This window comes from Erpetoichthys calabaricus, chromosome 8 (genome assembly GCF_900747795.2).
Source record: "Erpetoichthys calabaricus chromosome 8, fErpCal1.3, whole genome shotgun sequence".
NCBI classification, from domain to species: Eukaryota; Metazoa; Chordata; class Cladistia; order Polypteriformes; family Polypteridae; genus Erpetoichthys; species Erpetoichthys calabaricus.
In genome coordinates this window covers 138,721,912-138,734,553 of record NC_041401.2, presented here as the reverse complement: position 1 = coordinate 138,734,553, position 12,642 = coordinate 138,721,912, and the positions used below count along the sequence as shown (strand labels likewise).

Below are 12,642 nucleotides of genomic sequence, written 5' to 3'. Positions count from 1 at the left end.
GTCACAGTAGGAAGGAGTTCTGTCCTGTGGTGCGTTCTTGAAACGAGTGACGCCTGCTTCCCTGGAACCGCGGGATATGTAGTGAGGGGACCAGAAAGGACAGAGTCAGCTGCCCTCACTGGGCATGTTCAGAGGATAAGGTTAGCGCCAGTGCCCTCTTTCAACTCATGGTGGAAGTACATACCTCAAAAGAGCTTACAGGATGATCCACTTACATGCATGTGTGACACAAATTATCTAATGAATACACATAAAGGAATAGATTTGTTTAAACAGAGAGGAAATTAAAGTAGTTTGAACCTGATTAATATGAATAAAATCCTGCAATACATCAGAGGACAAGAAAATAAAGACTGCAGTTAGCAACCCGCCTTGAGAAAATAAACCTCTTTGGGGTCCATGGTCATTTATAACAAAGTCAAGAGAAAATCAGACAGTGTTACAGTCTTAGAGACTTAGGCCAACTGCCCTGCTAGGCATTCTACACTCTATGTCTTGTCTGGTGCCTTTTAATATGATGACAGAACCTTTAAATATATTTACTCCAATTCTCAAAGTATCACAGGGATGAAAACAGCTTGGAAGTAGAGCAATGGTTTAGTAAACTTCTTGTTCCTCAGCGTACAGAGTCCAAAAATATTTCTATAAATGGCCACTAGAGGGGGCAAAAGGATGTCAAAATTCTAGCTAGTAACAAGGGTAAGCACAGGCTCTTAACAAAATCAAAAATTTTGTTTTACAAAAATGCTCCTTAATTACAAGACGCTCCACAAAGCATAAAAAACTCTAAAATGAACTGCCTGCAAAGACAATCAAAAGCAAATAAAGTCCTAATACAGAATCCAACATCCAAGTTAAAAAAATAGAGCATAAGGTTTAATAATCCAATAAATCACAAATAACTACTCATTGACTCCCAAGAGCATTCAAATGGAACTATGGGATATCTTCTGCCTTCAAAGGGCTGATGGCAGTCCCTAGTGGTGGTGGGTAGGTGGCTCCATCTCTTGGGAAGCTACCCAATAATACACAACGCAAATAACGATGTCTGAAATTAATTTTAAAACAACATAAATTAAGGAATCAAAATGAACACGAAAAAGACATAGAACAAGAATTTGAATCCCAGATAGGAAATACAACAAACGGTTCAGTGTGCAGCAGGATACAGAGAAACAGAGTAGAAGAGTATTAGTAATGGGTCATAATTATTGTATTGTATATTTTTATACAACTGATTAACAAATGGAGATGCAATATGAAGAACTAACTTGCAACTCTGGTCAGGGTATGCTAAACTAAAGTCGTGAATCTTCAGTTTGGATTTAAAAGCTGAACCCGAAGAGGTATTTGAGACAGGCAGATCATTCTAAAGACTTGAGGCACTCTAGCTAAAAATTTGAACTCTGACTGTTATTTTATTAATCCATGGAGTCTTTAATAGGCTAGCAACTTGAGATCTTAATGTGTGCTCTGGTCTGTAAGTAACAAGAAATTCAGATAGGTAAGTGGGGCCTTGGCCATTAAACCTTCATACAAAATGTAAGTAGGGGGATTTTAAAACCAGCCCTGAATTTAACTGGAAGCCAGAATAAAGACTTGAAAATATGAAGTGATGTGTTTGTACTTTCTAGTTCTTGTAATTATTCTGGTAGCAGCATTTTGAATTAACTGAGAGCTGTATATAGAATGATTTGAGCTGCCTGTGTGTAATATATTGCAATAGTCAATCCTGTTAAAAAATAAATGCATGAGTTAGTTTCTCAGTATCCTCCATATTTAGAAATTGACTTCCTATATTCCTATATAATATACCGTATTTACGTCATCAAGTTGTTTTAGTTGTTAGTACACAATGTTGCAGTGAAAAATTTGGTCAAAACTGCTTTTTGCCGATTTCTGTTTCGATACCGCTAGATTTCAGTTAGCATATACATTATTGCAATTTATTTTATCTCACATCTAGTATTTAAATTCTTTGGTACTAATAATTAGTTTAGATTATGTATTATGTATTTTATTGTTCTCTGGTTGTTGTCATGAGCGATAATTAGTGGTTTTCAGCTGTGATTATTAGTATGATCCTACACAATGACACAAGAACTTTTTGAGGCGTTCATGTTGATGTCGCTGCGGTGGGTTGGCACACTGCCCGGGATTGGTTCCTGCCTTGTGCCCTGTGTTGGCTGGGATTGGCTCCAGCAGACCCCCGTGACCCTGTGTTTGGATTCAGCGGGTTGGAAAATGGATGGATGGATGGATGTTGATGTCGGTGGAGACAAGTATACTAGCCAGACTTGACACTAACAGTATTGTTGATGATGTGGCTACTAAAAGCAGCAAACTGTGTAAGCTACTAGCCTACAAGGGTACTGGCACTTGGACATGACATTGACATTTGACATGTACTCTAATAATATGTAAACCGTGTTACTAAATTTTTGTTTTTAATTAAATTTTATTTCTAAGCATGTCGTCAAATTTTAAGTTGTGTCTAAACAACAGTGTACAGATTAAGTTTGGCAACAGTTTAAATAGAGTTTATATCATAGGCTCATAACAAGTACCGAGCCGCGTACTCATGACAAATTTTAAGAAAATTACAATGAATAATGGGCTGAGTGGGTCAACCTTGTCAACTCACTCATTGAAGGATGCCCAGGCCTGTTTTGAGACCCAGTCCACTCCTGCCTGTGATGTGTAAATGATCATCTACTCATTTTTTAAAGCTAAAAAAAAAGCCAAAGACAAGATATAATTTCGTTCCCTTATAAAATTAAAATACACATGGAACATAAGCTAATTCCAGTTTTGATGCCTGCAACAGGCTCCATAAAGGTTACCCATGAAATATGTCAGAAATCCTATTTGTAACTTTCCACAGGTAAATAGATGATCAGGTAACAGGTGATGCTATCACGATTGGATATTAATGGAGCATCCCGGAAAGGCTCTGTCATTTAAGGATGGGTGGAAGCTCACCATTTCATGCTAAACCAAGTGAAAAAATAGTCAAACAGTTTAGAAACAATGTTTCTTAACATATGATTGCAAAAAATTTAGGGATTTCACCGTCAGTGGTCCATAACATTAAGAGATTGTCCAGGGAAATTTGTATTTGTAAATCCATCATCGAATGACTGTGATCTTCAAGACCTCAGATGACAATGCATAAAAAATCTGCTTGTAATGAATGCAAACACAGGAAGGTTATGTCAGGAAGGGCATCCGGTGTAAAATTTTGCCAAATCAATATGCGGACTACAATACAAACAAGATGATCCGTTGTGGCAACCCCTAACGGGAGCAGCCGAAAGAAGAAGAAGAATGAGTGCAAACACATGGTTCTCAGGAGTACTTCAAAAATGATTATTACTAAACACAGTTTGTTGTAGCATCTACAAAAGGAAGCTAAAACTATGTTATGCAAAGCGGAAGCCATACATCATTCAACATCAAGAAACACTGGCGACTTCTTAAGGCAAAAGCTCATCCAAGATAGAATGACACAAAGTGGAAACGTTTTTGGAGAAAACGGACATTGTGTTCTCCAGACCAAAGACAATAAGGATCATCCTTTGTTACCAACACCAAGTTCAAAAATTAGCTTCTGTTATGGTATGGGGCGGGGGGGGGGGGAAGTTAGTATACATGTACACCTGTGAAGGCACCATTAATGCTCTAGGGTACATATGCATTTTGGAGCAATATTTGATGCCAACATTTATTCAGGAATGTCCATGTTTATTTCAGCATGACAATGCCAAGTCAGAGTTAGCACCTATTAGATCAGTGTGGCTGAACTGATGAAGAGTGTGGCCCATTTGCAGTATAGACCTGCCTCCTGTTAAAATATGTGGTGCATTAGGAAGCTCAAAATATGCCAACAGGGGCCCTGGACCGCTGAGCAGTTGAAATGGGGAAAAACCGGCTTTCAGCATTATAGCAAACATTGATATCTCGAGGATGGGTGTGTGTCTGTCTGTCATAGTTTCTTGAGGATGTTCTAGAGCTAAAACGGCAGGACGTTAAAATACCAAACTTGAAACTTAAGCACATCGTCATCTCATAACAAGTTTATTAGTTTTTGAGCCAAATCATGCAGGAGAAAGAGGCAGTCCAGAGGGACCCTCAAACACCATAATTCTACAATTAATAGTGAATTATTCTCATCAATTTCTATCATAATGATCTATTTTATGATCAGAAAGATATGCACCAGAGCAGTAAATAATTATTGAAATGTTATAGAATAGTTCGGTTAACTTGGTTCCTACGGCGTAAAATCTACTGAAGCTCACATCCGACTTTTTGCATTTTACATCTTGTCTGGACTTTAGAAATGGGGTTGTACTTAGAAAAATCATTTTTACTGCTAACATACTGTTCTGAAGGAAGATGACAGTATTTGCACATACATGTTTTTTTCATTCATAATTTTTCACAGTGTGAGTAGCTGTACTTTAGTGTTTTTACTTCCAGAGTTACACTTGCTGTTGTGGTCTCAAAGTTTCTGGAAGATCACATCTGCTTCCTCAGCTTTAGTATATCATAAAACAGCATACACATCATGCACATACATTGTACTATTCAACCTAGAAGACTATGAGATCTCCTGCAGCCAACAATGAAGAATGGGAGATATTTTAGAGGAAGAGTTCAAAGGAAACATGGGACATCTCCACTAGGCTCTGTGGGACAAGGATGAAGGTTAAGTAGGAATGTGCTGATAACAGAAGCCCATTTTGGGGGCATGGAAGAAAACAGAGTGCTGAAGGAGAATGGGTAGAAGAACGTAGCACTAGGTTGTGAGTGAATGGAGTAAAGTAGACAGGATGAAAACAGCACTTTGTTATTATTTCAGGGGTGTCCCTCTGCTTGAGAAAATGGGCAAAGCTGAAGCACCATGTTTTTTACAATTTTATGTTTTGGACTTCATCAAAAAGTGAGCAAAAATTTCACAGTACCATAAAATATATTGGGGCGGCACGGTGGCGCAGTTGGGAGACCTGGGGACCTGGGTTTGCTTCCCGGGTCCTCCCTGCGTGGAGTTTGCATGTTCTCCCCGTGTCTGCGTGGGTTTCCTCCGGGCGCTCCGGTTTCCTCCCACAGTCCAAAGACATGCTGGTTAGGTGGATTGGCAATTCTAAATAGTCCCTAGTGTGTGCTTGGTGTGTGGGTGTGTTTGTGTGTGTCCTGCGGTGGGTTGGCACCCTGCCCGGGATTGGTTCCTGCCTTGTGCCCTGTGTTGGCTGGGATTGGCTCCAGCAGACCCCCGTGACCCTGTGTTCGGATTCAGCGGGTTGGATAATGGATGGATGGATATTCAGAGGCTAATCAATACCAACACCATCAACATATGTACTGTAAAGTGTTAACTGCCAAGAGTTGAACAAGACCCATAACATTAATTAAATAAACATATATTAAGCAAAATAGACAAATCACGAACAAACAAACACATACCCTCAAACTACAGCACTACTATATAATCCTTCATATCTGGTAGTCTTCAGGTAAAATGAAAATTAATGAGCCTCAGTGAGTCTATTTGGGTTTAACAAATGTAACTGTGTTAAAGAACATGGAATCAAACAGGAATCGAAAACAAAATGGAATGCCGAAGTTCCAGCATAACAGAAGCTTCAACTTAAATACTATCTGGGGCAATCCCCAGCTGCATAATCAGGTGGCCCTGCCTCCTTTGGCTCCACATAAAGGAGACTGGGAAAAGAGCAAAGAAAACTGGTGCATGTAATCTTAAAATAATAAATAATTGAAACTTAATGCACATCACACTGTTACATACATACAACAGCTACAAAATTAGACCAAAAACAGAATAAACATCAATATATAAAAAAAATCAAAAGCACAAAAACTTACGATAAAAGAAAATATACTTGAGCCAGGGATAGAACCCTGAACCATTATAGTTTACTCACTGAATAATCGTTTTCTCAGACTGTGGCTGTTATGCGTATACAGTAAGTCCCCTACATACGAACATTCAAGTTATGAATGTTCAAATATACAAACTTGGAAGTCTAATAATTTAAAATTAATTAAATAAGAGATAATTTAAAAAGTGCAGCATAACTTCAAATTTGGTGACAACGTGTAAGTTAGTTTATGTGTCTGCCGGTAGGCGGAACATGGAACCCATGCTATTATTGCTTACATTCTTAGTCACATGCATACACCCTCTACAAGAGGGGGGTATTTTTCGTACGTGGATTAGTCGTTTAGCCGGATGTAATTGTTGATGATTTGGCCTGATCCTGGATCTGTCGGTTTTTCGAAACTCTTGCTGGAAGTGTTGTCATAGCAACACATACTAATCCTCAAACCTGCTCAGAGCAGGTTTGCTCTACGTAAACAAGGATTAGTTTACACACATAATTAGTTTACGCCGTTCATGAATGAGCGACCAATTGATATTGGTGCGCAAATTATACGAAGAGAATTTCATATAGAGAGGGTTTTGCGCGATCGACAAGATCCTTTATTGCTCCCGGAGGAAATTCTTTTCGAAAGATACCGCTTTAGCCGAGGGGTAATATTGTACCTCAAAGATTTATTAGCACCTTATATTCGAAGTCAAACTAGGCGAAGTCGGGCTCTCACAACCACACAGACAGTATGCATTGCTTTGAGGTTTTTTGCAAGCAGCACTTTTTTATATACTGTAGGCGATGCGGAAAATCTAACTAAAAGTGCGGTTTGCCAGGCAATTCGTAAAGTCTGTTTGGCTCTGAAATATTTCCTTTGGGTTTTCATAGTGTTTCCTGGATACCTGCGTGTGCAGACAATAAAAGAGGCGTTTCATGCCATTGCAGGTAGGTAATACACAGGCAAAAACACCCACAGTTCCATGAAGAATCTCAATCAGTCTAACATTCTCATTACCAGGATTTCCAAATGTGATTGGGGCACATGGGACTGATCAGAGTGGAGTTTGATCAAACATTATTTGGAAAATGTACTTCTCCTCCTGATGAATAATCAGACAGTGTCATCATGAAATATTTGACCTTCGTTAATATCTCGTTGGTCAGACACAGGTTCAAGGGATATGACATTCCCTGCAACTGACCCAACAAAAAAGAGGGCTATATGGAACATACCTATGGCACACATGGAGGACAAATATATGTAATGACCATCCTTTACCTGAAATGAAGTGACCACTGCATCCTGCCACTGGTTCTGAGGAGGAGCTTCCCCCTGAAATGCCCTCAGAAACAGGGCGATGGGCATTTTGCTGGAGAGCCAACTCTTCTGCAGGGGTTAGGTCTGGACCGCGAGGACCTCCACCTGTTTTTTGCTTGTCTGCCTTCTTATTAGCTTTACAATTAATGATTTTTATATTATATATGATTATTTATGTCAACAATTCTTTAAATAGTTATATACCAATATTTACCAGTTTGAAGTATATTCTTGTACTTCACTTTAACCTGTTCCCATGTTGTCCTTGTGCTCACGTTTGATCTGGAATGATGACATATTAAATAATAATTAATCTGACACATAGGAAATGAAACTCTGCATTCAGTAAGTACAATGCACACTACTTAGCGTTTAATTTGTTGGCCACTTTTTGCTAGCCGTCTTTTCTGGTCTGGGCTGCTTTTGCAGTGTTACCCCTTGTGAATATTAAATCTTGAAATTCTTCATGCCCTTCGAATAAAAGGTCTTGCGCCGCGTGTGTGAAAAAAAAAATGTGCCCGTTCTTTCGTCATTTTGTTACAGCCTATCAAAGACTTGCTGATCATGTTTTCTAGACTCAATATATATGGGCTTTTCCCTCAGCGCGGGCATGCGCATTCATCTCGTATGATTAGATCCAGCTAAACTAATCTACTACACCTCTGCATTTGAAAAACCGACCTATCCCGGATGAGTGTCACCGGCATTAACTTATCCAAGATGAGGCACCTGATCTCGGATGATTTAAACGACGTACGAAAAATACCCCCGTGGTTGTGCTTTTGGCTGTATCTGTTTACGCTGAGTTAACGCACTTTCTTTCAAGCCCAAGATGTCTGGAAATAAGTGTGTTCAACAACAGCATGGGGGCACTGTTGGAAAACCATTAAGGGTAAGTTTTTCTTCACTCAGAGAACTACATTAACATGCCATACAAATCCAAGCAGTGTAGTGGAACACAGGCGCAATAGGGACCTTTGGTCAAATCTCATGAACAGCTTGTTCTCATCGACTTGTCCTAATCGACTACAATGTATGATCTTTAGATATGAGCATCCCACCAGGAGTACTGTGGGCTTAGCAAGGGCTATTATTTTGTTATTTCGATACACTCAAACTGTTTTTTTTTTTTTTTGTCCTCACTTTAAAACCTTCTATGAATCTTCATCGCAAAAACTTACTGGGCATCAATATTAAGTAATGGGCAGTAGGTGTGAAGTCATGATGCCATCCAACTGCTCACTTTGTATGTGAAATAGAAGACAATCACATAGGCTTGTTCACTAGCAGTAAGTGAGTCAACTGTACCGAGATCAGCTGATGGAAAACAATGGATTTAAAAAATAACTTTCACTTGTTTGTTGTTAAAATGCACTAGAAATCTATAACAAAAAGGCAAATATTAACTTTTAAAAGCAATTTCTTGTGTACTGTACAGTACAAATATGTTTTCTATATGAGTTAAGGAGAGGTAGGTTAGGTCTGCACATGTAGGTGACCTGAAACAGTTCTGTCAGCTAACAGAAAGCAATGGAAACAAAAAAATAAGTTTCTTCTATTAATTGTAAAGATACACAAGAAATCTGTAACAAAATACAAATACTAACTTTTAAAAGCACTTTCTTATGTACAAATAGCAGTACATGTACATGTTTTCTATAGGAGTTGAGGGTTGGGGGTTGCATTGTGTTCGTTGGATGCCTAGGCTAATTTTGCTGGACTTATGAATAAAGTGGACTTGCGAACATGCTCTTGGAATGAAATGTGTTCATATGTAGGGGACTTACTATACTTTGTTTATAATGTTTATATTTGTAATTTTTTTTTGCATCGATTACTTAGTCAAAATGGATTGTTGGAATTCTGAATCCATTCCTGACATTAGTGTTTTGTTTATTTGGATATTGTTGAATTTGAATGGGTCTCCTCTCAATGCCGTTTTGTTTACTTTGATCTCCACCATTTTTATGGCAGTGTTGTCCTGATGTTGCTATAGAAAATGGCCTTGAAGTATGCACACACAATATCACCAGGTCAAAGTGATACAGTTTGTGCTGGGCACTTACTCACTATCCAAGTCTGATGGGTAGTCCATATGAGAATTTGTGTTTGCTTTAGTTATTGTTTTCCTAGCATTAGTGCATTTTTCTACGTTTCTTGAACTATGTTTTAACTTGATGAAAGATTAGTCAGATTTTCGGGTTTTGATCTTGGCGTGTTTTCTGACTTAGAAATCCAAATGAAATGGCTTTATTTTGGACGTAAGTTACTCTTACAAGGAAATGATCATTTGCAATTGTCTCCAGCAGGGTGTGTTTGCTACCTGGGATTGTGTTCTTTATTGAAATGTAGGACATATAATAAATATATATATTTAACTTGCTTGACTCCCAATATACAATATAGTATAATCATTTATGTATACAAATTCAGGTTGACTAGAAGCCATTGGAACAGTACAATCATCATTCAGTTCCTCAGCAATGAATATTGATAAATGTACGTTCAATTCGGTTCGGCAAACTAAAGGAGGCATTCTTCTTGCAGAAGAAGAGGTGCCTTATATAAACCCTTTATCAGGGCGTGGTATCAAAACTAGAATGGACAATCCCTTAATATAAAAGTACCCTGCAAACATGCAACAATAAAGAAGGCCTATCCTACAACATTCACATGTGTTTATATTGGATTTAGTATTACATACAAAAGCAGTCTAAGTCTGACCTGAAAAGTTGAAATTCCATGTAAAAAGATCAGGTGCCTCATGCATAACGCCGTGTGTAGGATTCACACTAAAACATGGCATACGGGCAAAAGTCGAAATGTGAGTACACACAAAAAAATTCAGATGTATAAAACCGTGCGTAAACCAACTTCGACGTATGTGCATAAATCCCAGACTGCGTGAAATGTAACGCTGGCGCACGTGCCTGCTACCCATCCCAGAACCCTCCCAGAATTACGCCTCTTTGAATATGCAAATCAATATAAATATTCTCTTAAGTTCAGCGTTCTATGAAAAGACAATGGTAAAAGCACAGGGGAAAAAAGAAGAATATCAGCGAATGCCAAGTGGAGGCAAAGAAAAACATACTATTTGTTGGTTTAAGCAGTTGTAAAAACAACAAAAGGAAGCTGATCAAAAGTTCAAGTTCAGAAAGTCGCACATAGACTGAAATAAAAAAGAAGTTGTCAGATATCAAAGTCGCCGTGAAAAGGCGAGTCATAGCCCACCATCTGAGTGTTATATGGAAGCTTATTAGGGTACAGAAAAAAGAAAAAAAATACAGACACAGTGGAAAAAAAAGCTCAAAATGTCAACTTTAATCTCAAAATTCCCACTCTAATCATGGAGTTTATTTTGTCCTTAAATTAGAATGTCATAAACTTCATCTTTAAATCTTTTGATTTACTAGTTTCTCAAATCTCATCGTAACTAAAGTAGCACATTAAATGTTTCATATTCTGTGTGTTCTTCTATGTACTCTATGTGTGTAAATCGCACATGTGTGTAAAGTGCTTCTTAAATGGGCTTTCTCTTATGCTGACAGGACACAGAATGCATTACATTCATGATATTACAGCTCTCTGAACAATTTAAATACTAAGATGTATACTTGATATCATTTTCATGATTAAATTAATTAAAGCATGTATTAAATAGTGACACAGTAACCCAGCCACAGGGGATGCACAAACCAGTGTGTTTGTCCCAAGCCCAGATAAATGGGGAGGGTTATGTCAGGAGGGGCATCTGGTGTAAAATTTTGCCAAATCAACATGCGGACAACAATACAAATTTCCATACCGGATCGGTCGAGCCCCGGGTCAACAACGACTGCCACCAGTACTGTTAGCCAACAGGGTGCTGGCGGAAATTGGGCTACTGTTGGCCAAAGAAGAAGAAGAAAAAGGGGGAGACGTGTCTTGAGGCAGGAGGAGAGGAGGAAGGTAAAGAGAGTGGAACTGAAGGAAGGAACTTTGAATGTTGGTAGTGTGACTGGTAAAGGGAGAGGGATAGCAGATATGATGGAGAGAAGTAAGGTTGATATATTGTGCGTGCAAGAGACTAAATGGAAGGGGAGCAAGGCCAGGAAGATCGGAGGTGGATTCAAATTGTTCTATCATGGTGTGGATAGGAGTAGAAATGGAGTAGGGATTATTCTGAAGGAACAGTATGTCAAGAGTGTTTTGAAGGTGAAAAGAGTGTCAGACAGAGTAATGATTATGAAGCTGGAAATTGGAAGTGTGATGATGAATGTTGTTAGTGCATATGCCCCACAAGTTGGGTGTGCAATGAATGAGAAAGAAGATTTTTGGAGTGAGTTGGATGAAGTGATGAACACTGTACCCAAGGGATTTCTATGGACATGTTGGTGAAGGGAACAGAGGAGACGAGGAGGTGATGGGTAGGTGTGGTGTCAAGGAGAGGAATGAAGAAGGTCAGAGGATAGTGGATTTGCCAAAAGGATTGACATGGCTGTGGTGAATACATATTTTAAGAAGAGGGAGGAACATAGGGTTACGTACAAGAGTGGAGGAAGATGCACACAGGTAGATTACATCCTATGCAGAAGAGTCAATCTAAAGGAGATTGAAGACTGCAAAGTGGTGGCAGGGGAAAGTGTAGTTAAGCAGCATAGGATGGTGGTCTGTAGGATGACGTTGGAGATCAAGAAGCGGAAAGAGAGCGAGGGCAGAGCCATGGATCAAATGGTGGAAATTGATAAAGTTAGACTGCAAGGTTGAGTTTAGGGAGAAGGTGAGACAGGCACTGGGTGGTAGTGAAGAGTTACCAGACTGTTGGGAAACTACAGCAGATGTAGTAAGGGTGACAGCAAGAAGGGTGCTTGGCATGACATCTGGAAAGATGAAGGAGGAAAAGGAAACCTGGTGGTGGAATGGGGAAGTACAGGAGAATATACAGAGGAAAAAGGATCCCAAAGAAAAAGTGGGATAGTCAGAGAGATGCAGAAAGTAGAAAAGAGTACAAGGAGATAAGGCGCAAGTTGAAGAGAGAGGTGGCGAAGGCTAAAGAAAAGGCATATGATGAGTTGTATGAGAGGTTGGACACGAAGGAGGGAGAAAAGGACCTGTACTGATTGGCTAGACAGAGGGAGCGAGCTGGGAAAGATGTACAGCAGGTTAGGGTGATAAAGGATAAAGATGGAAACGTACTCACAAGTGAGGAGAGTGTGTTGAGTAGATGGAAAGAGTACTTTGAGAGGCTGATGAATGCAAAAGAACGAAAGAGAGAAGAGGATGGATGATGTGGAGATAGTGAATCAGGAAGTGCAATGAATTAGCAAGGAGGAAGTAAGGACAGCTATGAAGAGGATGAAGAATGGAAAAGCCGTTGGTCCAGATGACATACCTGTGGAAGCATGGAGGTGTTTAGGATAGATGGCAGCGGAGTTCTTAACCAGATTG

The 12,642-nt window shown here is 39.2% G+C and overlaps 1 protein-coding gene across 1 annotated transcript in view; it reads left to right on the top strand.

The window, feature by feature from the left end:
* LOC114656110 (gamma-crystallin M2-like) overlaps positions 1-12,642 on the top strand; it is a 123,142-nt gene that overhangs the window by 105,767 nt on the left and 4,733 nt on the right. The window lies entirely within an intron of this gene.